Below are 27,527 nucleotides of genomic sequence, written 5' to 3'. Positions count from 1 at the left end.
GGCACCGAGTGTAATGCATATCATCAACCAAATACATAACCAATGATGCTCCAAGTCGCCTCTAGAGTCCAAAAACAATGCTATAAGCTATTGGCCCACTAGCCTACTACAAATCACCAATCAACATGATCACCCATCGCCACTACTAAACATGGGATCATTGATTCATCACCAAGAGCTACATAAACATCATTTGGCTCAACGCCAAAGGATTCCTCAAACTCCTCTACAACCTCAATAGTAGTAGTAGAAACAAAACTAGCCTAGCAGAAGAACAAGTTGGTCGAGTTGCATGATTAGTGCTTCCATGTGCCATGCTTGGTGCTTCACTTCCTTCAACTTTTGGTTCCACTACCAAACCTGCATTGGGATCAACCCCCTCAACTTCATGGCATTAATATCAAAATCAAGATCAAGCTCAAAACTCTCCAAGCTCACAATGGTGCTCACAAAATCTCCAAATGAGAGGTGTGAGGCAAATGGTAAGGGAGGGTTGCTTTTATAGGTTAAGAGGGGTTTCTTTTAGACTGAAACATCCCCTAGTTTCCTTAGAAACCACTCAAAACCACTAACCACAGGTACCATCGTGGATCTTCATCTAATTGATCCAATTTTTTATGAAATCAACTAGTCCATGTTAACTAGTATTGGTTAGGTACCAAATTGATTAATTTAGCACCTAACTAGTACCAATCAAACCAAGAACCAGGTTCTTCTACCAGTTTGAAGTGAGCAGGGAGCTTACTGGCTCAATTGGTACCTAATCCATCCCAACTGAACCATGAAGTGAGTTTTTCTTCCAATTTGAAGTAGACAGGGAGCTAACTACCCAATTTGGTTGTTGCCTATTCAAACCGACTAGTTTTTAAAATTGTGGTCACAAAACCCCAACTGCCTTTTGTTAATTGAAGGGTTTCCTATGTGGCATATGTTTCAAGAAGGTACGTACAATAAGTATTCAATCCCAATTTCTTGAAGGAACTTGCTACTAAGAGGACCTTAAATGTGGCCCATGGCTATATCACAAAACCCTAGTCATCTTCTTTTAATGGAAGAGAACTTTTATGTTGCACAAGTTTTAAGAAAGTGGGTGTAATGAGCATGTGAGTATAGGTATCTTATACAACTAGAAGATTCAGCAAAATTTAAAGGAAATGACAATAACTTATATTAAAAAATATAATTCGAAAAAGAAAAGTGAGGAAATTTTCAAAAATTGAAACAAAACATAATTGATTAATTTCGTAACTTAGCCTATTTTGTCATTTTGAGCCTCTGGTAGTGGTTGTGTGTTCAACCCTTCCAAATTTGCCCATACACTTACATCCATCTTTAAATATACATAGATCGGGTTCATGACCTATGCATGACCTTATATATGACCTATGCATGATAATATATAATATATATATATATATATCAAGTGCCATGGTATGTTTTGTAAAAGTGACCAGCAACCTCATCCCACTATACAAGTTTGTTAAAGAAAATTGCATACTTGTAGATATACAAATCACCAATAATTTCATAGAACAAGATGTTCATATCTTTTTTAATTCCTTGTTCCAACTCTAGCTTGATCACTACTCCCAAAGAGTGATCAGTACTTAGGAGCCTTTGCATTTTTTAAAAGGTAAACACTATATAATGTTTATGTGAATGAGCTAGGTTGGTTCAGCTAACATCAAACAAAGTCTTCGATATTTTGAGTTCGATATTGTTTATGATCCTATATTCCTATATCAATCAATAAGATAAGTTTTTTAATGTCCAACAAATGACCAAAAATAAGTCAATGGGATTGCTCAATACATACACGCTGATATAAAGTGGGATTACAATGGCCACTGCTATCCAAGAAAAAATTAAAGCTACTCTATATGATATAGGCACAACTATCACAATGCCAAAGAGAAAAATAACACTCTAGAGTATAAGGAAAAGGAGAAGAGACTCAATGCTCTGAGAGTCTATTGTTAGATAAAGGGAGAGAGGGTCAAGGTCAAATGTGAAGCTCTCTTACCATCCATGGTCAAAGGAAAGAATCTCACTATGGAAATCTAACTAAAGGAACTAGATTCAACCTAGAGGATATCTCTCTATCTAGAAGAGTTGACCCTCTACCAAAAGCTAGTGAAAGGTGGCCACCTATTGGTTATGTGTAAGTTGTCTCTAGACCACATACAACCACCCCTTCTAGGCCTCATTGCCAAGGGTTGTCCTTACCCCTAATGTTTGACAAATTTGAGCATCGAAATGGTATTGCACTCTATCCACCTCTTTGTGCCTCTATGCATTGGGAGCATCGAGAAGAAAGATGTAATCCTCTAAGTAGTGTCCAAAAGAAGTGTCGAGACAAAGGATATGAGATCTAAATCTAAGTGCCTCTCCCAAATATAACATCGAGCACGTGTTGAGCTAGAAACAACTCCCCCAAGTTGTGCCTTTGGTACAAAAAGATAAGAAAAACTTGTATACCCTTCCTAAATTTTTTTAAGCTTCAAGATGTGTAGCTAGTAGAGGTTGTGACTAAAATGAAACAAGCTTGAGTTGGAATCAGCGTCCATCGCCACTTAAAGTCCACTTACATCTTGAAACAACTACATTTTACCTACAAGCTCCTTGTTTCACATTAGATCTTTAGCTTGTGTTGTTTAAAGCCTTTTTGGCATTGAGCTTATGACTTGTGAAATTTGTGGAGTGTTGCTAAGCCTTAATTTTCCATCTACTAGTCCCTCTTTTATCTTCACCTCAAGTCTTTTGTTGAAGTTTTCAAGCTTTGACACACCTCCTCGAAAGTTACTCTCATTGTGACACTTTTCATGTCACTTAAACTTAGAACTTGCTAGTCCCAGCAACATTCACTAATTTTTGGCAACCTTCCATCTTTGTAATATGGCATGCATCATCGAAGCTTTTAACTTTTTAATACTTATGACAAGGTGAAAATCTCCTAGACTTTGAACCTTTTAAGCCTGTGTCATTTGATCAACTGCCTCTATCTTTTGATTTTTTGTATCAACCTATGGCACAACGTTTGCAAGTTCTGAAATTCAAAGTTACCACAACATGTTGCACAATGATGTACCTTTGGGTATCAATAAAGGTGCAATAAGACCATAAGAGCCACAAAGCAAAAGAAACAAGTTTGGAACTTTCGATAATGTGCATCAGATCACATGTAAATGAAAGATTGAAAACTCCAATCCTTATGATAGGGAGCAAAAGGATTGAATTTGCAAATGTTGCATTTTGCATGTTACTTAAACTTTCAAAAAATCTCAACCTCACAAGAAAGTAAAACTTCAATATCAAGTAAGTTGCAACAAGGAAAAGGGCTTATCATGATAAGTTGTAAATGAAAGCGACATGTCGCAAACATCATAACAACTGAAAGATTCAACTCACGCAACAAGACACATAAGAAAGACTAAAAGATTCAACTCACACAACAACACACATAAGACGAATCAATAGCAATGCGCCACATCACAACGCTGCAACTTTTGAAAATATCCAACTCCATGACATGGCGCACCATGACAAATTTACAAGCATCACACATCATAGAAGTCTTAGGGGTTTGAAAATCTTAACCTTTGTGACATGGAGCAACATAAAATATTAGAAAGTGCACCACAATTCAATCAAACAAAAGTGCACAAACGGATTAAGAGTACACCATAGTGAAAGAGACACAAGTTTTGGAAGCTTTCAACCCTTACAACAAATTGTAGCATTGAAACGTTTGCAACGAGCAATTAAGTTTCAAAAAAAAAATAGACAAAAAAATAGTCAAACATCATTGTTGCACGTACAAATTAACCTAAAGATAAAATTGATTATAAAAGGCTACATTTCACTCATTGCAAATAACCAAAGGTGGAAGCAAAGGGAAAAATAATTTTTTCTCAAATATTTTTAACTTTCATCTCCATTGTCACACGATTAGAGGATTAGCCATGTATCAAGGAAAAGGAGAAGGAAAGGCTCTAAGCTCCACGTCACCAAGCACAACACTCACTCATCACCAACTTGCAGTTTAACCACGGAGAAATTTTTGTTACTTGCCCAACCTAATTTTTAGCATTGGTTTTGCCATCCTTAGGTGATTTCTCCTTTTATTCAACCAGCCTAGCATGCCCTCACCTATTTTGAGGTGTTCTCTCAAATTAAACAAATAAGAATGCCCTAGACACGTATTACTAGACCCATGCTTTAGTTAGGACTCCAACCCTCAAACCCAAAGATCCATGTCATTTTCATTACATGATTAGGAGTCTACATTTTGTAGATTCATGATCCGGATAATCCGGATCATGAATGAACTGAAAACTGTGGATAATCCGGATCATGAATCTACAAAAAACTTCCACAAAAGCTTAAAATCTAGTCTACATTTTTTTTCTTTTTGCGCCAACACCAAGATTTATCAATCCAACATTTTTTTCCCATCACCAATATGTTGCACTCATGAAACTATGCAATTAGCCACCCAACCAATAGTGAGATTTGGTTGATTAACCCACAAGAGGATCTAGAATCTAATTAAGAAGCATTACATTTAAAAAATTTAAAGAAGAGATGAGAAGAAGAATCAATGGAGCAAAGTAATTCTCATTAACATGTAGAAAAGAAATCATACAAAGATGAATGAACAAATATGATTACAATAATTGAATGCAATATAACTCATGCACCTATGCCAAGTTTAACCACATGAAAAGCATGAGAGAGCATGCATGCCCTAATTAGCAAAGTGAAGTGCACTTTCATGAGGGAGTTAACTTCCTTTACTAGTCAAGTTTACCCGACTGGCTCATGCATTTTTACTCCGAGAGGGTCTAACCCCTCCTCGAAAGTGCTTATTCCTAAAAGATGGAAATTATCTCCTAAAATCAAGGAATAAAGCACTCTTGCTCCTAAAAAAGAGGAATTTACTTAAGATGAAAAGTGGAATTAACTAATGGTGGTTTATGGGCCTATGGTTTTCGCAAGCCATAGTATTACATATGATGAAGCTCAAGAGCACTCTACGAGAGATAATTACGCATGTGAGAGAACATGAAGCATGTACGCCAACAACCCCCCCCAAAAAAACCCTAACTTACTGGGCATTGTCTAACTATTCTACAATTTGGCTTTTTTGGCCCAAATCCAACTATATAATTGTGGGCAAGATCATGATCTTTGGTTCTTTACAATGTGTTTTTGACTACATAAATGAATTAAACACCCTCAAAATCCCTTCGAGCTTCTAGATTGTGCAAATTACACAACTCAAACTTGTTATTCTAACAAATATTTGTTGGTTTTAAGGCAAAATTGACTGGAAAATATGCCCAAAAAAACTTCAAAACATAGAAGAGTTAGACTACAACGAAAAAAATTAGGTCCTAACAATATGAAGCCATGTTAGGCACCCTAGTACAAAAAGACACAAAAAAACTCTAAAAAGTGAGGAAAGAGGGAAAACCTAGTGGGAAGACCCCCCTCCCTGGCCAAAAAAACAAAAGAGGATAGTGCAAAGTAGACTAAGCAACGTGCTCTGAAGCAAATACCTTTTTTGCTCCCAAATGAGCTCATAACTCTGTGAACTTATGCAAGATGAAGGATTTGAAAAATACATAGATATTTGCAATGATTTGATGAAGTGAATGTAGCAACACTACTTATCTCTACACATAGATGTTAGACATCTGCGTTCACATACTCCCCCCCACTATCTATACGCAAGCTTGATTTCCTTTCTTGACTACTCCGTGAGAGCTCTGAGGTCTCTAAAACACTCAAAAACCTTTAATTTTTGCCTAAGGAAGTATAGCCAAGTGTACCTTGACTAGTCATCAACAAAGGTCAAAACATAATTAACCTTGCTTATGGATGGGTCAGGAAATTTACTTGTGATATCACTATGAACAAGCTTAAGAACTGATGAGGATCTCCATGCTTTCCGTTTTCAAATTTTTCTTTTGGATGGTTGCCAAGCATGCATCCCTGAAATACACCATTTGAATACTAATTGTCGTACGTTCCTTGTTGAGTCGTTGCAAATGCATCCATGACATACACCATCAAAACATGCATTGCTTGGCAATCTTGTCCCATGCCTTGCTTGCTATGCTGTTGCAAATAGCGATAGTTGAGGTTACTAAATCTTTCATGCCACAACTTGCTTACTTCAACACAATGTGTTTGAAGTACAATAGAAGGAGATTTTGGCATAAAATTAGAAAAGACATACAACCTAAACTAGCGATCTACTTTCCCAACCACAACCTTTGTTCCATTAGACATATCTATAATGACTATTGAATGAGGTGTAAACACCACTCACGTTCCAATACATGAATGAGTGATCTGATATATGGCAAAATGGTTGATAGACAAGTAAGGTACATGTTGTACATTCTAAAAATGCACATGAGCTAAATCAATGGTTGCTTTCCCACATACCTAAATCAGTGTAATATATCCCATTAAAATGATAGGACTGGTGCACAGCTCCACAGAAGTAAATATTGCCCCTCATGAAGCCATATGGTTGGATGCTCCTAAATCAAGAACCCATATAGATGATGAGGAAGAGACAAGAACAAGTACATGACCTGTTTCCTTGCCTTTGCATTTAACATTGTGTGGCTTTTCAAATTTCTCAACTTTCTTCTTGACATTATCAAGTATATTGTTATTATGCCTCTCAAGAAGATGGGTTAGTCGATCAATCAACTTCTTCATGCATGCATGTTTTTCATGATTGGGTTTCTTGCAACAAGCACATACCACCTTCTTCTTCTCAAAGTTCGAGGACTCTTGTGTAGATTTTGTATTGCACTCCTCCTGATCTTCATATTTCTTGCCCTTGAATTGTTGTTTAAGTTTGTTGTTAATCTTGCTTCCCTCATTTGCAGCAAGGGCATCCACCTTTGTTATCTTCAAGGAACCCATTTGAACAATTTTATCTTTCTCATGGTTGAGAGGCACCAAAATCATCCAATGAAGACATCTTCCAAGTAGCTCATAGTGCAGATTTTGTTGCATGGAAGGTAGAAACAAGAATTGAGTATTCAAAACATAGTTTAGATAGAATTGAGAGTATGTATTGCTCTTCCTTCTTGTCTATGCCACATAATTTGAGCTAAAGCAATAGTGGTTTAACATTGGTGAATAAAATCCTAAATAGCATTGAACTTGCCTATGCTCACACTGATGAACTCATTCTCCAACGAATGTCATTACCCGTGATCCTACTTCCCGAAGTGTCCTTTCAACGTGGTCCAAACTTCATCGAGTGTTTTTGCAGATTCAATGTGGAATAAGAGGTCAAAAGAAATAGAGACACATAGAAATCCATATGCTTCATCCATTCAATTAAACCATTTTGCCTTTTCAACAATAAATTTGGTTCAATCCCAATTCCCATTGTGATCCTCCATAGGCCTTTACTCTGTAAGAGAATTACCACTTGTAATTTCATTCATAGTAGATGAATGATGTGAGAATATTATTGAGGTTGATCCATCCTAGCTGGTGCACCCAAATTTGTGTTCCACTTGCAAACCTTATACTACTCTCCTAGATTCAATCAAGCTATGATACCATGTGAGATTCAATTAATCAAACTGCTAGGGGATCTAGAATCTAATTATGAAGCAATACAACTAAAATTTTAGAGAACAGAAAAGAAGAAGAATTAATGGAGAAAAGTGATTCCCATTAACATGTGGAAAGAAATCATACAAATATGGATGAATGAATATGGTTACAATAAAATGCAATTGAATGCAATGTATAAGAATTACTCATGAAATTATGCTAAGTTTAACTACATGCAAATCTTGAGAGACAATGCATGCCCTAATTAGCAAGTGAACTACACTTTCATGAGGAAGTTATCTTAGCTTGTACTAGCCAAGTTTACTCAATTAGCTCATAAGCCATAAGCTCTCACTCCTAGAAAGTAGGGTCTAACCCCTCCACAAAGTCGCACGTATCCCTAGAAAATAAGTATGATCCCTTAGAATCAAGGAATGAAGTACTCTTGCTCCTAGAAAATAGGAATTTACATAGGATAAAGGTGGAATTTACCAATGGAGGTTTATGAGCCTATGGTATTACATATGAAGCACAAGTGCACTCGAAGAAAGTGACAATGATGGATGAGAGGGAAAATGATACATGTACACCAACATTGATGTGACAAACCTCTAATCAGTAGTAAGTTCTATCACTTGTGATTGATACCCAATATGGGAAGATAGTATCACCTTTGCTCTCATGTTTTCGCCAAGCTGCTTTCACATGACCAAAAACCAAGCTCACCCAACAAAACACATTAAATTAATTGGTGAAACCATTGTGGCACCTTTGGAAATTTTCAAATCTTTGCTTAGTTGTGTAATTCCTCATATAAAGAAATGCTCAAGGTTTTGATGAAGAAGCCAACAAGGAAATAGACATGGATTATGTAATGATGTTTTTTCTTGACCATGCTATAGTGCATTATTTTTGACATGGATGAGTTACATGACTCAAAGATGGCTTATAGAAGAACACATAAATAGGAGGAGGTAATTCATGAGATCAATCTAAAAAGGAAGCATTAGAACCAAAGAAGGAGAAGATCATAGGGACAATTTATGGGTTGAGATATATCAAATGTTCGGAGACGAGACAAACCCTAAATTACCACAAGGAGAGGAGAATCTAGATGTTGGGGTATATCAAACTATTAATAGATATGGTCAAAACAAAGTCATAGCCAAACTAGCTATGATGCCTTGCAGCAAGTTCATATCATGGCTAATAACCAACATAGACATTGAAAATAGATTGATCAAAAACACAAAGGGAAAAGCTATTGCATCATTCCAATCAACGAGCCTAGATGTAGGCTATAAGTTTCTTGGTCCAAAGGTTGATCTTACAAATGAATGGGTTCTCCATGTCACCCTCAATCATCATCACCTCCTGAAAAGTCGATGGTTTCCTAAAAGAGATTACAATCATGACGAACAAGTGTATACCCAACAAAAAACCTTAGAACACCTCACAAGCTAGTAGTGACCTTGATCAATAGACTTCATGGGGAAACCTTATAACACCTCACAAGCTAACAGTGGCCTTGATCAATAGACTTTATGTGCAAACCTAAGAACACCTCACAAGCTAGCAATGACATCAATCAATAGACTTTCAAGGAAAGAGGGTGCAACCAAGGCTAGAATAATTTTCAATTGGGTCTCTATTCTATGGACTACATTTAAGTTAGGCCATTTCCAAAACCAAGTCAAGCCAATACCCCCGACTTTCTCCATTAAATCTAGCCAATTCCCTTGATTTTCTACACGTCCTACCAGCTACATGTAGTGTGTATCTCACTAACAACTTTCCAAGGATGAGATAGCAATGGTAGCTCAGCAAAAAAACCAATCCATGTGTATCACCAAAGTTTATGGGAGCATAAATATAGCATTTACTATATGACAACATGTAAGCATTTCATGGTTACTCTGTATAGGTTGATTTTTTGTGAGCCTGCACAGTGTATGATGAAAAGGCCATTCAAATGATTGGTACTATTAATGATCGATACATAACAAAAAAGGGAACTTATATGAGAATATTTGGAACCCAACATCCTCACCTACTAGCCAAGTTCATAGAAAGTTCTCACCAAATAAGTTGGTCCTTTAAGAGATGGCATATCAAACCTACTTGCACAAAGTGGGAGTTATCCTTGCTCAAAATAAGAAAGCTCCATGACCACCCTTTCCACTATGCACAAGTGCATACAATTTAGAGAATTCCAAGTTGTTGGGGAAACAGATGAAGTAACAGTCATCTTCAATTTTAACTTAGAAAAATTCTAAAGGCATGACCCTCGTGATGTAGCATCTTGCCGCTACTTAGAGCACAAATACAAATGGCCTTACACAAATGAAGTGTTGTAGGAGGAAGAGCTTTACGAGAGAGCCTCATTACTCAAAAATCTAGCAATAAGAATGGGTGGCAAAGATAAATGAGCCAAAGACAAGAGGAACATGTAAGAAGACAAAGTTAAGGTTGAGCAAGACGAAAGAAAAACAAGAATAAGAGAAAGCAAAAAAAGGCCAAAGCAAAAGCAAACGTAAAAGGAAAGAAGAGGCTTTGAAACCACAAGAAACACAAAAGAAAGAAGAAGCTTTCAAAGCAAAAGAACCATAAAAGAAACTAAGAGAGGCTGAAGAAAAAAGGGTAAGAGGTGAGCAAGAAGCAAAAGCGAAGGTAGAGCAAACAAGAATAAGAAAGGAGAAACAAACAACAAGGTCTATGGGAGAAGGATCATCTAATTCAAAGACACCAATCAAGCCCACAAGGCAATCCATCACTAGAGGTCACTTCCCACTCCCTAAAATGAACTTAAGTCATTTTACCTTGTCGAAGTCAAAATCAATCACAACATTCGATTCATATGTAACAGGAAGAAGGAAAAAATAAGACAAACATGGATAAGATAACAAAAATATATTAATGTCCAACAAATGACCACAAAAGTAGATCAATGGGACTGTTGAGTACAATGATGTCGATACAAGCACAAGTAACAAAAGGTCTCTTATATAAAGAACAAAAAAAATAAAGTGGAAACATAATGTCCATATGCAAAAACATGGAAAACCCTTGACTCCATGTGAGGGCGACCATAAAAAGGGGCCAAGGACTAGGTCATCATCTACTAAATCTCTCTCTCCTAACACTCTAGGTTGAATGAAGAAAACCCAAAATAAAAGGGCGCCCTGAGGGAGAAATGGGGGGTAGATCTGGGCTCTTTGTTGCACTATTACTAAGAGGAACACCCTGTTACTAGTGTCCAAATAAACTTGAATGAGAGATATGGTCCAGCGATATCTCTAAGGTCTCTAGGAACAAGAACAGTCCCTTGGGTCCATGCCAATCTAGGGTTTGGGGCAATGTTGCTCTAAATCTATCTCTTGGTGTCCCTAACTAACAAGAGCACTAGAAAGAAGAATGTAAATGGTTAGACATCTTTGGTCTCGTTACCAAAAGAAACTGGAGAGGGTATGGATCCCCTTGAATCTCTCACGGATCTCATAATAAATGGGGCAACAAAAGATGAAATGATGCTCGGTCTCAATCTTTCAAAAGATAGCACAACTGGCAAATCATGTTTGATCAGTTAATCGAGTGGTAAATCTTGATCTGCAGTCTATGAGAGCCAACTCTAAATTGTCCCAAGGGGATCTATAAGGCATGTATACAATGGTGAACCATGTAATGAAGCTAAACAATGAGTCCATCCATCATCACCATGAAGTGTTCAACATAGAAAGCCATCTTCAAACATAACCCACCCTAAGGATTTATACAAGTGACCTGTAGATATTCTCTCAAATGATTTTATTCATCTCTAGTTTAATTTATAAGAGGTGGTCAGGTGCACACAATGAATATCTAAATGGAGGATGTTCGTCCATCATAATAACCACTGAAGAAAGGAGATCTACGTCTACGATGTACCAACACCAACATCAAGCCAAAGGATTAACTATTGCAATGGATTCTGATGAACAACAAGCCAAGTATGGATATTGATCACAGATTCACAACCCTTCATTGTATCAACAAAGCTCCAAACACAAGGTAGAAGAGAGATGAGACCAAACATTGTCTCAAATCAAAAGGGGCAAGCCCCAAACTCTACAAGAATGATGGGTTGAGTGACTATCTACTTTCATCAAATGATGTGGTGAAGGGGCCATATAGCACCATGGGTCGAAATAGAGTGTCCATGAGTAACATCTTAGCCAATAAGTCATGGAAATGATGTCGGAAATATTGGCTCTCAAGAAGGGCTAAGGACCCATAGCGGTTGTTGATTCGGGACTGAAGCACATGCCACAAAATGAAGCGAGGCTCTATGAATGGTACCCCCATATAAGTATATGAGGTGGTGATCTCAACCTACTCTCCTTTGAGGAAGAAATGGTGATCAGACAGGATATTCTTGGATGCATTTAAGATCATGATCTTGGTTTTACCTAAGTTGATCATCAACTGATGAAGATCCCAAAAAAGGGCCAAGTTACCTAATTGTCTTTACAATCCATTCACAGATGAAACTAGCAAGACCACATCACCCGCAAACATCATGATAGAAATCAAGACCTAGTGAAGAAGGCAACCATCATCGTCCTGGATATGCTCATGCAAGGACTCCAAGTCATCAATGTAGATCCTCAATAGTGTGGAGTACTAGTGGTAACCCTATTTTACCCCAATAGTATTTGGGATAAAATTTGATAGCCCCTATGCTATGCATAGGCAACCCAATACTAACTCATATAAATGCATGATGGTTGACAAAAGAGTCTCTAAGATGCCAATGTCTTTGTGTCTATGGGCAAAGTCAAAAGTTTTCCGAAAGTCTACAAAAAAACTATAAACTTTCAAAGAGCAATGTCAGACTTCCTCAAAAATGGCCCTCAATGTGAAGATGTGATCAATACTCTAGTGCTCAAGTTCGAATCCAACCTGTCCTGTAGGTTTAAGTTGCCTCCACTTGAGCTCCCTAGAGAGTTGCAAGCTAAGGGATGTAGCAATAAGCTTAGAATATGTGTGGCCCATCATGATCAACCTGTAATTAAAGTTGAAGGTGGTTCAAGACCCGAAGTTAATAGTTACAATAGAGACTCTTGTGCTTATAATTATACATAAAGATCCATCGGCTACAACTTCTACAAGCGTTGTTTGTGCAAACATAACCAAGTCTAATGTTCTCAAGTTGGTTGGAGGGAAAAAGGATTATAAAAGGGAAAATAAGTTCTCTAGAGGAACAAATATTATAAAAATATGATAAGCAAAAGCCTACATTGGCAAGAAACCAAAGACTTGTGTTTTTAAACTACAGAGCTCGATCTAAGTTGTCTCTCAAGATAAGGGATGTAGCAATGAGCTTAGAATATGTGTGACCCATCATGATCAACCTGTAATTAAAGTTGAAGATGGTTCAAGACCCGAAGTTAATAGTTACAATAGACTCTTGTGCTTACAATTATACATAAAGATCCATCGGCTACAACTTCTACAAGCGTTGCTTGTGCAAACATAACGAAGTCTAATGTTCTCAAGTTGGTTGGAGGGAAAAAGGATTATAAAAGGGAAAATAAGTTCTCTGGAGGAACAAATATCATAAAAATATGATAAACAAAAGCCTACATTGGCAAGAAACCAGAGACTTGTGTTTTTAAACTACAGAGCTCGATCTAAGTTGTCTCTCTATTGAGATAGATTTTTTCTCCTAACACAATTGATAGAAAAGGGGTGGCAATGTTATTAACCCCACAATAAATACAATGTTGTCGACTTAGCCATAAACCACATGTAGAGGCTCCTTAAATTATTCCTCATGTAGACATTCATCTTAGATGGCTAATGAGTTGCATTTATGCACCCACCAATGTTGCCAAGAGAGTAAAAAATCATTTTTGGACAAAAAATGACCACTCAAAAGCTCATCAATTCATCCATGGAAACTTCAACATGTTGGGCTCTTGGGAACAAAAAGAAGACTTGCTAACTATAAGGTGGTGCTACTATGGAAGAAAGGGAAGCTTGATCCTATGTGAAGAGTAATTTTGGCATCTATGGACCAAATATACATAATATAAAGGAATCCCACAAACTGTGTCATCCCTAGTCAATGTTTCTAGAAAAGGAAGAGTGCTTAAGGAAACACTCAACAAAACTACTTCATTAAGGTCATTTTTATATGCTCAAGCTTAATGTTTGATACCTGAAGACTCTTCTCTTCTATAAATTTCCTTGCCCTATCGCCAACACCATTTTGCCCATGGACTTGAAGGCACCGCCTTGTTTCCTGAAAAATTCACTTTTCGTTCTATCTCATTGAATCTCCCCCCCCCACTCTGCTGGAATTGGTCACTCCTGAGTGAGCGATCTTGGCTGGGCCTGCCCCGGAATTGCCTACCCCCTTTGTGTTACTCCCTGTGTGTCATTTTCCATTGTTATTTAACACTCTATGGGTCCTCCAGTCTACCAAAATACGCTCTTTGCCAACCCGAAATGAACTCCAACAACGGCAAAGCCTTTGCTTGTACTCGGCCCCATTGTCACAATAACAGTCATATTCAAAAGTCTCTACAATAGAACATTCTCGTGACCAACATGAAACTCCAGGACCTATGGAAAACTATTACTCGATTGTTGAAGGATCTTCAAGATTTAAAGAGCAAATTGGCTAGCTAAGATGAGGTGTTGGACGCTCTCCATCAACATATTGAAGGCCTACAGGATTAGCTCACAGCCAAAAACTATCAGACCTCTGAATCCAGTGTTAATAGCAGATATGTTGTAATCCCCCTCCCTGACCTTAATCAGGATCCAGCTGAGGACACTCAACTTGTTGTTTAATGGTTTCTCAATGTAAATTTTTCCTTTTGTTGGGTTGCTTCTACAAGATGTACACCTGTCGTCCTACTATCATTTTCTTCTTCTTTAGTAATTTTTTTTTATGTAAGCAGACATGTAACTTACTACTTGGGTATTTGTCGCAACCAAGTGTCGATTTTTAATATAAATTTCTCATTTCTATGAAAAAAAAGATACTTGAAGAATCCAACATGTATGATTTAGCACATTTGGAACTGATTCTTGTTGAAAAATGTGTAACTAGGTTCGGTCTTCAATAGTATGAAATGTATTCTTGTATATATAAAATGAAAAAGAAATTATTATTATTATTATTATTATTAGAGCATGGTTTTCATGCTCAAGTTCTTTTATTTTATAGGTCAAGCACCCATTGAGTGCTTCTAGGGTTTGTCCTAGTTATAAGAGTCATTGTCATATATGGAAGATCCTATGGGCACATTGTAATTGTAAAAGAATAGTTATTTTGTCTTGAACAAGTCGGCCTACATGAGCTGTCAAGTCGTCCTAACTCCTAAGTGAAGAGACATGTCCACTCTTGAAGGAAACCTCTATATAAGAGGAACTAGGTTCGGTCTTCAATAGTATGAAATGTATTCTTGTATATATAAAATGAAAAAGAAATTATTATTATTATTATTAGAGCATGGTTTTCATGCTCAAGTTCTTTTATTTTATAGGTCAAGCACCCATTGAGTGCTTCTAGGGTTTGTCCTAGTTATAAGAGTCATTGTCATATATGGAAGATCCTATGGGCACATTGTAATTGTAAAGGAAAAATTATTTTGTCCTGATCAAGTCGGCCTACATGAGCTGTCAAGTCGGCCTAAGTGAAGAGACATGTCCACTCTTGAAGGAAGCCTATATATAAGAGGAACTCGTCCTCCATTTGGATCATTCACTCAATCATCTCTCTTACGAAGAACGAAGTAGTAGAAGGACGAAGAAGAAGTCGAAGTGTTTGGGACTCTCTACTTTCTTCTGGGAATGCGAAGTTAGGGTTTATGCACTGGACCAGTCTAGAAGTTCGATTTTGGAAGCAGGAAGAGCAAGAAGGCAAGCAAAGGTCTCTTAGGGTTTCCTACTAGCCATAAGACTCAAATCAAGGTAAGAAAGGTCAAGGGAAGAGCAGCAAGAGGGAGATCGAAGTCTCCTAGTGAAGCAACAGCAATTACTGGGACAAAATTTCGAATTTACTGGGGATGTTGAAGATATTGCAGCAAGAGGTCGAGGAAGACTTGATCTTGGAGGGTACTTGTCTGAGTCTAAGTCATGGTATTCGTCAATTGAAAGATATAAAAGATAAGAAGAGATTTTACGGGTTTTCCCCTCAAGAGGAGGGGTTTTGGGCCTAGCTTGGAGCCTACATATTGTGTCATTGTTCTTGTTGTTTTGCTAGTTGTTTGATGTATTGCATATTGAACTAACAAAGGTCAAAGCTGATAAGTAAAAAGCTAACACAAGCAGTTATCAAGTTAAGAGAATTAATATATACATTGCCCTACTGAATTCTCAACATGGTATCAGAGCTTTTATTATCTAAGGGCATTATGAAGATCTCCTCTACAATGAAGAAGGTCATCAAAAGGATTGCAAGCCATCTCAAGAAAAGCATCAAAGAGGTATGGAGTCTTATATTCTCTTCAAAGAAGGAATCAATCATAGAAAAAGATAAAGGACTCTACTCTGCCCTCTCTGGAACATTTCAAGACAAAGACATCTGGGTAATTGATAGTGGTGCATCAAGGCACGTGACTAGTCACTCTCACCAATTGAAGACCTTATCAAAAGGAAAATTCGCTTACTCTGTGGAACTTGGAGACAACAAGAGCTATCCTGTGAAAGGCATTGGATCATCACCCATAAAGCTAGAAGAAATGTATTCTTGTATATATAAAATGAAAAAGAAGTTATTATTATTATTAGAGCATGGATTTCATGCTCAAGTTCTTTTATTTTATAGGTCAAGCACCCATTGAGTGCTCTAAGGTTTGTCCTAGGTATAAGAGGCATTGCCATATATGGAAGAGCCTATGGGCACATTGTTATTGTAAAAGAAAATTTATTTTGTCCTGAAAATGTCAAAATACCTCCAAGATCAAGTCAGCCTACATGAGTTGTCAAGTCGGCCTAAGTGAAGAGACATGTCCACCCTTGAAGGAAGCCTATATATAAGAGGAACGTGTCCTCCATTTGGATCATTCACTCAATCATCTCTCATATGAAGAAGGAAATTTATTTTGTCTTGAAAATGTCAAAATACCTCCAAGATCAAGTCAGCCTACATGCGCTGTCAAGTCGGCCTAAGTGAAGAGACATGTCCACCCTTGAAGGAAGCCTATATATAAGAGGAACTTGTCCTCCATTTGGATCATTCACTCAATCATCTCTCATACGAAGAAGGAAGCAACAGAAGGACGAAGAAGGAAGTACGAAGAAGAAGTCGAAGTGTTTGGGTCTCTCTACTTTCTTCTAGGAATGCGAAGTTAGGGTTTATGCACTGCACAAGTCTAGAAGTTCGATTTTGGAAGCAGGAAGAGCAAGAAGGCAAGTGAAGGTTTCTTAGGGTTTCTTACTAGCCCTAAGACTTAAATCAAGGCAAGCAAGGTCAAGGGAAGAGAAGCAAGAGTGAGATTGAAGTCCTCTAGTGAAGCAGCAGCAATTGTAGAAGTTGTTGGGGCATGATTTCGGATTTACTGGGGAGGTTGAAGATATTGCAGCAAGAGATCGAGGAAGACTTGATCTTGGAGGGTACTTCTCTGAGTCTAGGCCATGGTATTTGTCAATTGAAAGATCTAAAAGATAAGAAGAGATTTTACGGGTTTTCCCTGCAAGAGGAGGGGTTTGGGCCCTGGCGTGGAGCCTACATACTGTGTCATTGTTCTTAATGTTTTGGTAGTTGTTTGATGTATTGCATATTGAACTAACGAAGATCAAACCTCATAAGTAAAAAGCTAACACAAACAGTGATCAAGTTAAGAGAATTAATATATACATTGCCCTACTGAATTGTCAACAATTCTTTGCCAAGAGGTAGCTCAAGTTGAAAAGTCTATTGAAAGGATGTTGTAGTCAAAACCACTTCTTCTCTCAATGATTATAACAAATGGTGGTTATTAGAAGGCATGACCAAAAGGCAATGGCCATTGTAGTGGTTGCAATTAACAAAAACCTCAAAGTCATGCCTTTTAATGAAAAGCTTCAAGCTTAGGAAGAATTTAAGAAAATCTTAAACAAGTGGCCAAATTTGTATAAGTCAAAAATCTAACAAAGCCCATATTCAAGCCTAATTTCATTAGCTAAAATTCAGTGACAAGCTTGCTAAGCAATTTGCAAGGTTTTGGCGACCACTGCTTGACAACCCAAATTATTGCCATCAAAACATATTATGGTTGCACCACAATTCAAGAAAAAATCACTTATTTTTTGCAAATCAATACAAGATGGTCTTTCAAGCTTAGGAGATGATAAAACATCACAAGGGAGGCAATGTCTCAAAATGTTGTTCCAACAAAGCTTATATTCAATGCAAACTATCCAATGGGACATAAGTCTCAACTTGGATGAACAAATAAAAACCATTAAGACAAATGACAAGTCTATGTCATGAAGGGTATTCTACAAATTCTACAAGGTTACTTTGTGCTAAACAAACCTCGATTCAATTAAAGTTCGTTGAAGGGCTTGAACACACCAATCATTAGGGAAATCTATTCTTCAAGATAATATTAGCATTATTCCATACATAAACAATAAACAATCATAAGGTCATTCCAAGATAGGTATCAATTACTCTCATCAATGAATACTACAAAATGGTATCCTGAAAATTGGATATCAGAATTAGGCATAGTTGAATGATTTGTCTATAAAAGATATTCCCTAAACATCATAGCTACATGAGAAGGAATGAAAGAGGTTAAGGTAATCAACCTTGGAAAATGCTTATCAAGTGCAACAACGTTGAAGGATTACCACATGGCTAGCCATAGTGAAAGCCTCCTAAGTTGCAAAACCTCTTGATTCTACCAACAATAGTGAATTTTTTGTTGATCTTGTATTTGAGACCATTTGGATAGCCTAGGAGCTCTATAAACCATCCCTAAAATAGAATGATAATCAATTCAAGTCAAGCATTTCCTTCAATGAGAATTCATTAATGTCAACTTTAATCTTAGTGCAAAAACACAAACCTTAAGATGACATTTGTGGGTAGCATATTTTGGTTAGGCATACAAAATAGGGAATAAATGCACTTTGTGACTCAAAGACAAAGCAACCAAAATGTTGCAGCTATCAATATGTTTTGCAACAATTTGATTATTAATTGAAGCTTGACACATTTTCATGCTTACAAAGACCATTGTAATTGATTTCCATTCAGAGAATTATGTTGCAATAATGAATGAAATGTTGTTGGACTAATGTCATAGAATGTCACACATCTATGTAATGTATGCATACAAGTGAATTCAGTGGCAACGCTAATATTTGTGGCATCTCACGCAATATTTCATCAAATGGATGACATTTTTTGGTTGATTCATGCATGCATTATTCATTTCTTTGCTTAATTGTTATATATTTCTCCTCGTCTTCATTTAAGAAGGTTTCATGAGCCTTTTTGTTGTCCAAGAATCTATAGAATTTTATTTTTGATCACTGGGATTCTAGTACACTAACATGATAGTGACATTATTTGGAACTATATAGTATAGAATGTTATAATAGTACTAGAATAATTAACTAGAAGAGCATTAACTTAGGAATGGATTGTGCTCCAAGTATTTTTTTAATTCAACTAGTATCATAAAGTTGCTACAAGTGTTGACTCCTATATTTTTAAAGGGAGATAGTCACAACAATTTTCACTCATATGTTCCATTATACATGGACCTTGTCTAAGTGGATAGTCATAACACCTTTCCCTCATGTTATAGAAAAGGATGAGTGGGAAGAATGATTACCAAACAAAATTCATTACAATGTTAAGTATTATTTAATTAAGATGTTTCCAATGCCTCTGATGTTGTCCCAATAAATCTCAAGGCCTAAGTGATCAAGGAGAAATTCAACAAAGCCCCAATTAACTGTAAGTTTGTGTGAAGAAGCTCCAACAAAAAAGATCAAGTTAAGAGAGGTGGGGGAACTTCCTCTATCAGACAATGCAATTTAAAAATCCCAACTTCCAAAGCTAGCTGAGACAAAGGAAGACCAGGACTCTCTAGAGAATTTGCCATAAAAAAGGTAGCAAGGTCAAAAACACAACTTTGCCTCATCTTTTCAAGTTCTAGACTATGGATTAGTGGATTAAATCATGTTTTCTTCAAAGTTAATATTTTGTATAGCCTTCATACATTTTCTCTTCTTACTAGGAAAAAAGGAGAGACTTATCACAACCAATATTTTCTATAGTCTTCATACATTTTCTCTTCTTACTAGAAAAAAAGGAGAGACTTATCACAACCAAATGAACTAACTACCATTGATGTTATAAACATACTTTTCACGAAAAAAACATTAAGATATAAATGAATTAACTCGAGGCAAGCAAATAATCACTAACGTGAGAATGGCCATGTGGCTAAAGAACAAACATAGCCAAGAAAGATCAAACTTTTCCATTATAGATGTCTTGAAGAATTTTGGAATACCCTTTTTCTACCAATCACAAAGAGCCAAGTAGTTTTAATTCTAGATTCTACGAATTCTTACACCACTTACATTATACATCAATTGGTAATCACTAAGTACTTTTGCCATTATATTCAAAATATTACCAACTATAATAGGTGAACAAAAGAATACTTGAGAAGCCATTTTCAAGTAAGCTAATTGTTGAAAGAGTTGAAAAGATTAATAGAGACACGTTGGCTTCTCCAGCAAAAAAAAAAAAGATGATCTTTACAAGAATAAATTTTACCATAACAACTGCAGCATCATGCAAAGTCCAAATTTTATATGCAATGTATTTAGCAATTTCACACAAATGCATGACGTTTATTATATACTAATATGACTCACTTTCTTATGCACGGATCTACAAAACAAAAAAAACAGAAAGATTTACAAAAGAAATTAAACTAATGTACAGCAATACGTCTGTAATTCCATAGGAAAAAAATTATAGCATTCAAATCATAGTTCACCTCAAGAATCTTTATCATATTATGGAAAAAGTCACTAACCATTTCCAAACAGATAATAGATAACAACTACAGCAGACAATGTCACGAAATTGTAGAAAAATATGTTACAGTGAGCATCTATTCAAAAGCATAAACCAACAAGGATACAAAGAGCAGCAGCGGTTGCTAACAAAAACTATTGGCAACCACTAGCCTGTGAATATATCCCAAGAATGTACAAATAATAAGAAGTCAATCATCAAACTTTCAAAATTACAAGGTCAGCTGCAAAAAAAACATGATATGGTCTCAGGTATAGATAGCTTTGGAAAGATGCTTACAGGCATCACTTTACTGTGCCGTTCTCTAATCAAACACTCTGATGCTTCAGAAAACAATTTCTACCCTCTATATGTAGATAGTTCAGCTACAAACAAAAAGAATTAGAACTGCAACAACCCGGTGAGCAGATACCAAAGTGGTTGCTACTAGTATAGTAATGCCAATACTTAATTGTTTGGTAGACATGAAGATCTATTCTAGGTTTCTCTTATAGTATTTTGAAACAGTTTCCAGACAGTCAATATCAGTACTTACACAGAAACATATACGTATAAATTTTAAAAGGGGCAACCAGTCCAAGAAAGGACCAATAAAATTAGGCATAAACAAGAACATGACAAGAAACAAGTAGGGCAAGAAGCAAGCAAAAATTCTTCCTAAAGATTTTCAAAAGATGCAACTAAATATCAAACATGCTCGAGTAACCATACAAACTTCCTGTTGAGTCAGTCTCTAGGATGAACAATTCAGCAGATTTAACAAGTTTGGTCAAATATTTGAAAAGCAGCATTCCAAGATGATATCTTTATTTCTTTTCTCTTTCTTTTTTTGTTTTGTCCGATTTTGAGCGGGCTATCTGAGGTATCAAAACAGAACCCCATGTTTATTATGCACCCATGCTCTCACCATGGTTTGATTTCTATTATATAACCTAGCAGAGATGCTGTTTGCATACACGATATAAACCCCAAAGCCTTGGACCCGATGTAACGCAAGATTCACTCCCAGCACGAGATCAGTGTACAATGGCGTTCGCCTTTATGACTTTAATGACGACGCAGTAAACGTTTGTCAACTGACCAAAAGCCCATGGAGGAGAAATTTAAGGAACGAACACAAGGAGAAAGTAAATGAGCATCTCAGAACTTTCCATATCATGGAACACTAGTCATTCTTGCACTGATCTCAAGCACATCACAAATATAAGCCCACTATAGACTAGCTGCCAGGGGAAAGAATAAACAAAAAGGGAAACCCTTTGAAATGACACGGATTATAGGCTGCAGTTTAAGCGAAAAGTACAGGGAACTTGTTATAGTGACAAATACAAGATACTGTTTGGAAAGGGAGACTGAGAACTGATAACATCAAAATTTTGGACGTCATGAACAACTTAACAAAATTCTCTGTTACACAGTTTTCAGATATGCGAAAAGAAACTAAAAATCTGAAACCCATAACTATGGAAAATCAAACAACCCATTTACCAAAATGCAACAAGAAACAATTTTAGGAGCTCCTAACTGAAGAAACGCAACACTGACAAAACAAAACCCGAAGTTTATCCAGCACTTACCTTAACATAAGCTGCAGTAAAAATCCTTCATTTTCAGTGCGTCCTTTGTACAAGCTTGTTGAACCTGGTCTGTGGTCAAAAAGCAAAATATACAGAACAAGAGACAAAGAGGGTTATTGCCCTGCAACGTTAGAACAAGGTAAGTCTCATGAGATCTGTGAAGTGGAGAGTTAGGGGGGTTGGACAGAAGAGAACTCCTGATGGGTTACGCCTTGAACTCACAATTTGACAGAACCCACAATCCTAGGAGCCAACCGGTAGTGCTTGACACACACAAGGCAGTTGGAGTGAGGGGAATCAACTATACAGTGAACGAATAAATGAAGCAACAAAGGCGTCTCTGTGTCTGATGGAATTGATGGATTTGGATGAATGAACGACTGGGTCTGAGAATGCTCAGGTGGGTCGCTGAGTAAGCCAGGCAGATGACTAAGCAGCAGAGATGCAGAAATCGCTGAAAATGAAAACCCAAGACCACTCAGCACAGAAGCCCAAATAAGGGAACCTATAGGGGTAGCTTAGAAAGGGGGGGGCGGGACAGTAGGATACGAGAGAATTTTAAGATCAAAAATCTTCTTAAAATTTGGGGGAGTTGGGCACTCAAATGCAAGCAATGCCCACGTTTGCAGAACGAAAGAGAGAGAGCACTTTACATCAAATGACAAATACGCGGAATCTCCAGGTCACAATACCCAATCACCTCTTAAAATTATATTTCCCGATGCCCATTCGCGGCCTGCTACCGACCCGCCTTCTTGGTTTTCTTGATCGCCACAGAAGAAATCCAGAGAGGCAAGACTGCAGTGCTGTTCTCCTATACACCCACCTACGTGTCCGTATATACGCCCCGTCTCGTACTCGTCACATACATACGTGGTCCCTCCCCGCGTACGTACGTATGAGCGTGGAGTATTGGGTGGAGGTTAGGGTTTGCAAAAGATGCAGGGGACACGTGTCGGTTATGACAGCTGATGTTGACTTGACCACGTGCTATGTCTGCCGCGTGGCTGTGGGCCCACCGCTGACAACCTCCTGCGTGGCCGCCGATAAAGAAGACGCTACAAAACGTGGTTTCTTGGTTATTTTAATATTTTCTATATTTTTCTGCGGGCTGTGTGATGATTAATAAATTAAAGTGAGTTGGAATGAGACTTTGACGTCCGTGGAAGGGGTGCAAATTTATTTATTTTTTAATGAATGCTGTTCGTAAGTGGGGGAGGTGGGGTTTCTGCAATGTGGTGAAGGGCATCTGGCAAACTTGAGTAAGGGGGAAGGTGCCAATGGGGTCATGGCTTATTGGTGAGGTTGATGGATGGTTAAGTTGGTTATCAAAATTTTATTTTTTATTTTTGTTGGTGTTTGCGTAAATAAAAATAAATATAAAAAAGAAGAAAGAAAGAAATTATTTTAATGTTTACGAGATTAAAAATTTACTATATATAATTTAATTTAAAACAAAAAAAATTATATATAAAATATAATTTTAAATATTGATATTATAGAGATGTTATAAATTAGTGAGATTGATAGATGGTTAAATTATGTATCAAAATTTTATTTTTGTTAGTATTTGTGTCATGTTAGATTTTAGTCCTGATGATGGACCCTCTTTGGGGTTTGAAACGTCGACAGAATGAACACAAAACTGTGGATAATCCGGATCATACCACTGCAGTATTTGTGTCATTTAAATCACATATAAAAAAATATGTAATTCAAAAATAATTTGATATTATTGAGATGTTGTAAATATATGATTCAAGTTAAGAAGAATAAGATATATAAAATATATGTTAAAGAACTTGTAATATGTTAAATTTTATAAATATTATTAAAAATCATTGTAATATTTTAGTGTAAATATAAATTTATTTACCAAAAAGATTGATGTGTTTATGTTTATTAAGTTATTGTTTAATAACATGGTAATATTTATGTAATATTTGTAAAATATTTTTCAAAACAACTTACTAAATAATAAGAAGAAGATGTATAAAAATATATATTGTGCAATTTATTTATTTATTTATTTAATATATATATGTATGTTAAATTTTATAAATATTGTAAAAAAGTGTGATAACATTTTATTATAAATTTATTTATTAGAATGATTAATGTGTTTATGTTTATTAAGTTATTGTTTAACAATATAGTAAAACATATTTATTATAATCATAATTTAAATTCAATGTTGATAAACACTATCTCAGTGAAGACATAATGAATTGGATTAAAAATAGTAAAACATATTTGTTATAATCATAATTTAAATTCAAATGTTGATAAACACATAATAAATTGAATTAAAAATATTGATAAACACCATCCCCATATAATAAATTAAATTAATTGATTTCCAATATATATTTATATTAATTCCATAGTGATATAAATGATTAATTTATTGATTTTCAATGTATAATTAAAAATATTAGATTTATAATAATGAATGATCAATTTATTATTCCTACTATATATTAATGTGATTAATTCACTATTTTTACTATATATTAAAGCTAATTTAATGTAAATATATTTAAGATATAAATGATTGTGTTAATGTTGTCTTTTAAATAAGAATTTGGAATGAATTCATTAAAATTAATAAATTTTCCATATTTTTTAAATAATAATATTTTGATTTTAAATTAATATTATAAAATAATTTTTAATACATAATTATATAATTTAACAAATAATTAATATTTTAATTTAAATTATAATTAAAATAATCAAAATTTTCATATTCTAATTAATTATAACTTAAGAGGTAAAGAAAAACGAAAAAAATAATATGCAACAAATTATATATCAATATAATAATAACACTTGTTATTATTATTATTATAAACATTGCATATAAAATAATTACAAATCAAAGTTTAAAGTATTTATAATATGACAAACTGAAAATATAAACGAAAGAATGCAAACTGTTTATTTTATTGTATGTTGTATATATATATATATATATATATATCTTATTACAGGGTAATTAAGTATATTTAAAAAAATTAATATACTCACTCGAATGAGTATAACATCAACCAATATATGTTAAAAAAACTTATAATATAATAAATTCTAAATATAGTTTGGAGGGTATAGATGATTTATTTCCATAGATGTTGTATTTCTATATTTTATTATAAGGAAATTAAGTATATTAAGGAATAAAAATCTACTTATGGGATGAGTTTAAAATTTGAATGGCATATTGAGAATAATGGAAGTAAATTTGCATTTTGCAGAAAGAATATAATTTATTATTAATTTAAAAAATAAGATTCACATTTACATAATAATATATTAAGGGGAATGGGTTTAATCTCAAGTACTATATGTTAAAAAAATATATAATATGACAAATTTTAAGTGTAATTTAAAAAAAAAAGTATAAATCATTTATTTCAATGTGTTCTATCTTTCCTTGATCGGGGTGTGAGACAATAAATTGTCCTTCTTAGGATTGTCGTCATGTGTTAAAGGATCGTTGAAAGGGTTGGATGGCAACTAGACCTTTGTCCTCGCATGCATGATTAGGTAAGTGGCATGGCTGCGCGCATGGGTCGTGTTAATGGTGATGAGACGAGCCGCAGGGCTCTTAATATCTAGGCGGGTAGGGATTAGCGTCCCATGCATACATTTGTCTTGTGTTGGGGTTTGGCTCCAGGAGGTAAGCGTAGGTTCTTGGCTATCAATTTCTAGTTTGCAAGGAAGGTCAAGTGGTTCTCCTCTCGAGACATGATTGGTCCTCTATGGTTCATGGTGTTTGCAATCGGGTATGTTCTTCTCCTTTTCTCCCCTCCTCGACTGCGACCTGCTCATTATTATAATGTATCTCAGAATTTTAATGATAATCTCTGCCATTCGACTCTTGTGACAAATGGAACTCGTTGTCTAGAGAATGGGAAAGTTTATGTGGTTTCGCCATCTATAATGTTTGTTGTTTGTATGTTGGTATTTGTTTTCTTTGGCATTCTATTGTCTCGAATGTGAAGGTATGGACTACTTCTGGTTTGTAGTCTTATGTTGGAGGAATGTATGTTCGTTGATGTTGTTTATATCATGGGATTCTTGGTCCTGAGCATGGGAATGAGCTTTAATTCCTTGCATTTTATCTATTACATCAATGGTGTGGACCTCAATGTCATTGGGCTTGGGGATTCGGTCTGTGGAACCTTTCTCTTGAGGCGACAGACTAATTTCAGAATTTCTCTTTCTATTGACTTACTTGAGCACGGGGTGCTGGTATACAATCTTGAGCGTCGAAGATGGTCGTCCTATTTGACCCTTAGTTTGTATGAAAGGCTTGAGCCTGACGTTGTTTGCCTCTTGCTTGTATTTCATGTTATTGTGTCAGGTTGTCATAATTTTAGTAATCACCCTACGCGCGAGCAGTTGGTCTGGTTCTGGATTGTGGCTCGTTTTGTTCGATTGTCAGTTTGTGGTTTGGTTTTTTGGTTGATAATTCAAATGGCTCACCCATCCCTTGGTGCTAACTTGTCCGGAAATGGGGGTTGAGGTTGTAGTCATTAGTCGGGGAACTGAGGCGGCAGGGGTTCATCCTCTACTTGGCAACAAAGAAGAAGTGGTCATAAGACTGATGCTCAAATTCTCAGTGAAGCGGCCCAAGCTTACAACACAAGCACCCCAACCCGGGTTAAATAAATGATCTCGACATGGGAAGTAGAATTAAATCAACGGACAGAAGTTAAAGTGCAGATAGAAGACTGTTGCGTCCTTGTTCCTGACCCGGGACATACTCGAGGTCTCACCACCCAATATAAACAAATTGTCCATCTCTACTCTCTGATGAAAAGTATTGTGGCCAAAGTTGTCATGACCTCTCTTGCAAACTTTGTCAAATCTGATACAGGTTTTCAGGAAATTCAGGAAGAATTTCATCTTATCCAATTTCAAATCCAACAGCAAAATGTTCATCTTTGTCACATTGAGCAACACATTATGTGTCTTCCTCAGTCTGAATTAGCAGGCTCTAGTGCTACGGACCCAGCTCTTGTGGAGTCCTCTAATGAGTAGTTGTTAGTTTGGACATGGTAGCTCCTAATTTTGTTTAGATTTTTTATGTATATGCAAGCTAGTAGTACTATAGTTATTTAGGTGATAGATGGTTTCCAAACATTTAGTCATATAAGGCTTTCTTTGACAGACTTAAATTATTGCAGTTTTAGATGGCATATAATCTATTTTCCCAATGGGCAAGTTGAAGCCACTAAACGTCTTTTATGGATGTAACCTGCTTTCTAAAAACAAATGAATAAAAAAGTCTTATCAAACTCACA

The 27,527-nt window shown here is 36.0% G+C and overlaps 1 protein-coding gene across 2 annotated transcripts in view; it reads right to left on the bottom strand.

The window, feature by feature from the left end:
• The window catches only part of LOC149224974 (bZIP transcription factor 16-like), a 53,334-nt gene extending 30,375 nt beyond the window's left edge, over positions 1 to 22,959 (bottom strand). For both annotated transcript variants that reach the window (XM_089386373.1, XM_089386374.1), the window contains exon 1: positions 22,219 to 22,959. The gene's annotated coding sequence lies outside the window, so the exon portion shown is untranslated. The remainder of the gene's footprint in view (positions 1 to 22,218) is intronic.
• Positions 22,960 to 27,527: the final 4,568 nt, after the last annotated feature.

This window comes from Pinus tabuliformis, chromosome Q (assembly GCF_031772625.1).
Source record: "Pinus tabuliformis cultivar Carrire ecotype Pingquan chromosome Q, CPIR1, whole genome shotgun sequence".
NCBI classification, from domain to species: Eukaryota; Viridiplantae; Streptophyta; class Pinopsida; order Pinales; family Pinaceae; genus Pinus; species Pinus tabuliformis.
This window is presented reverse-complemented; position numbering and strand designations above follow the sequence as displayed.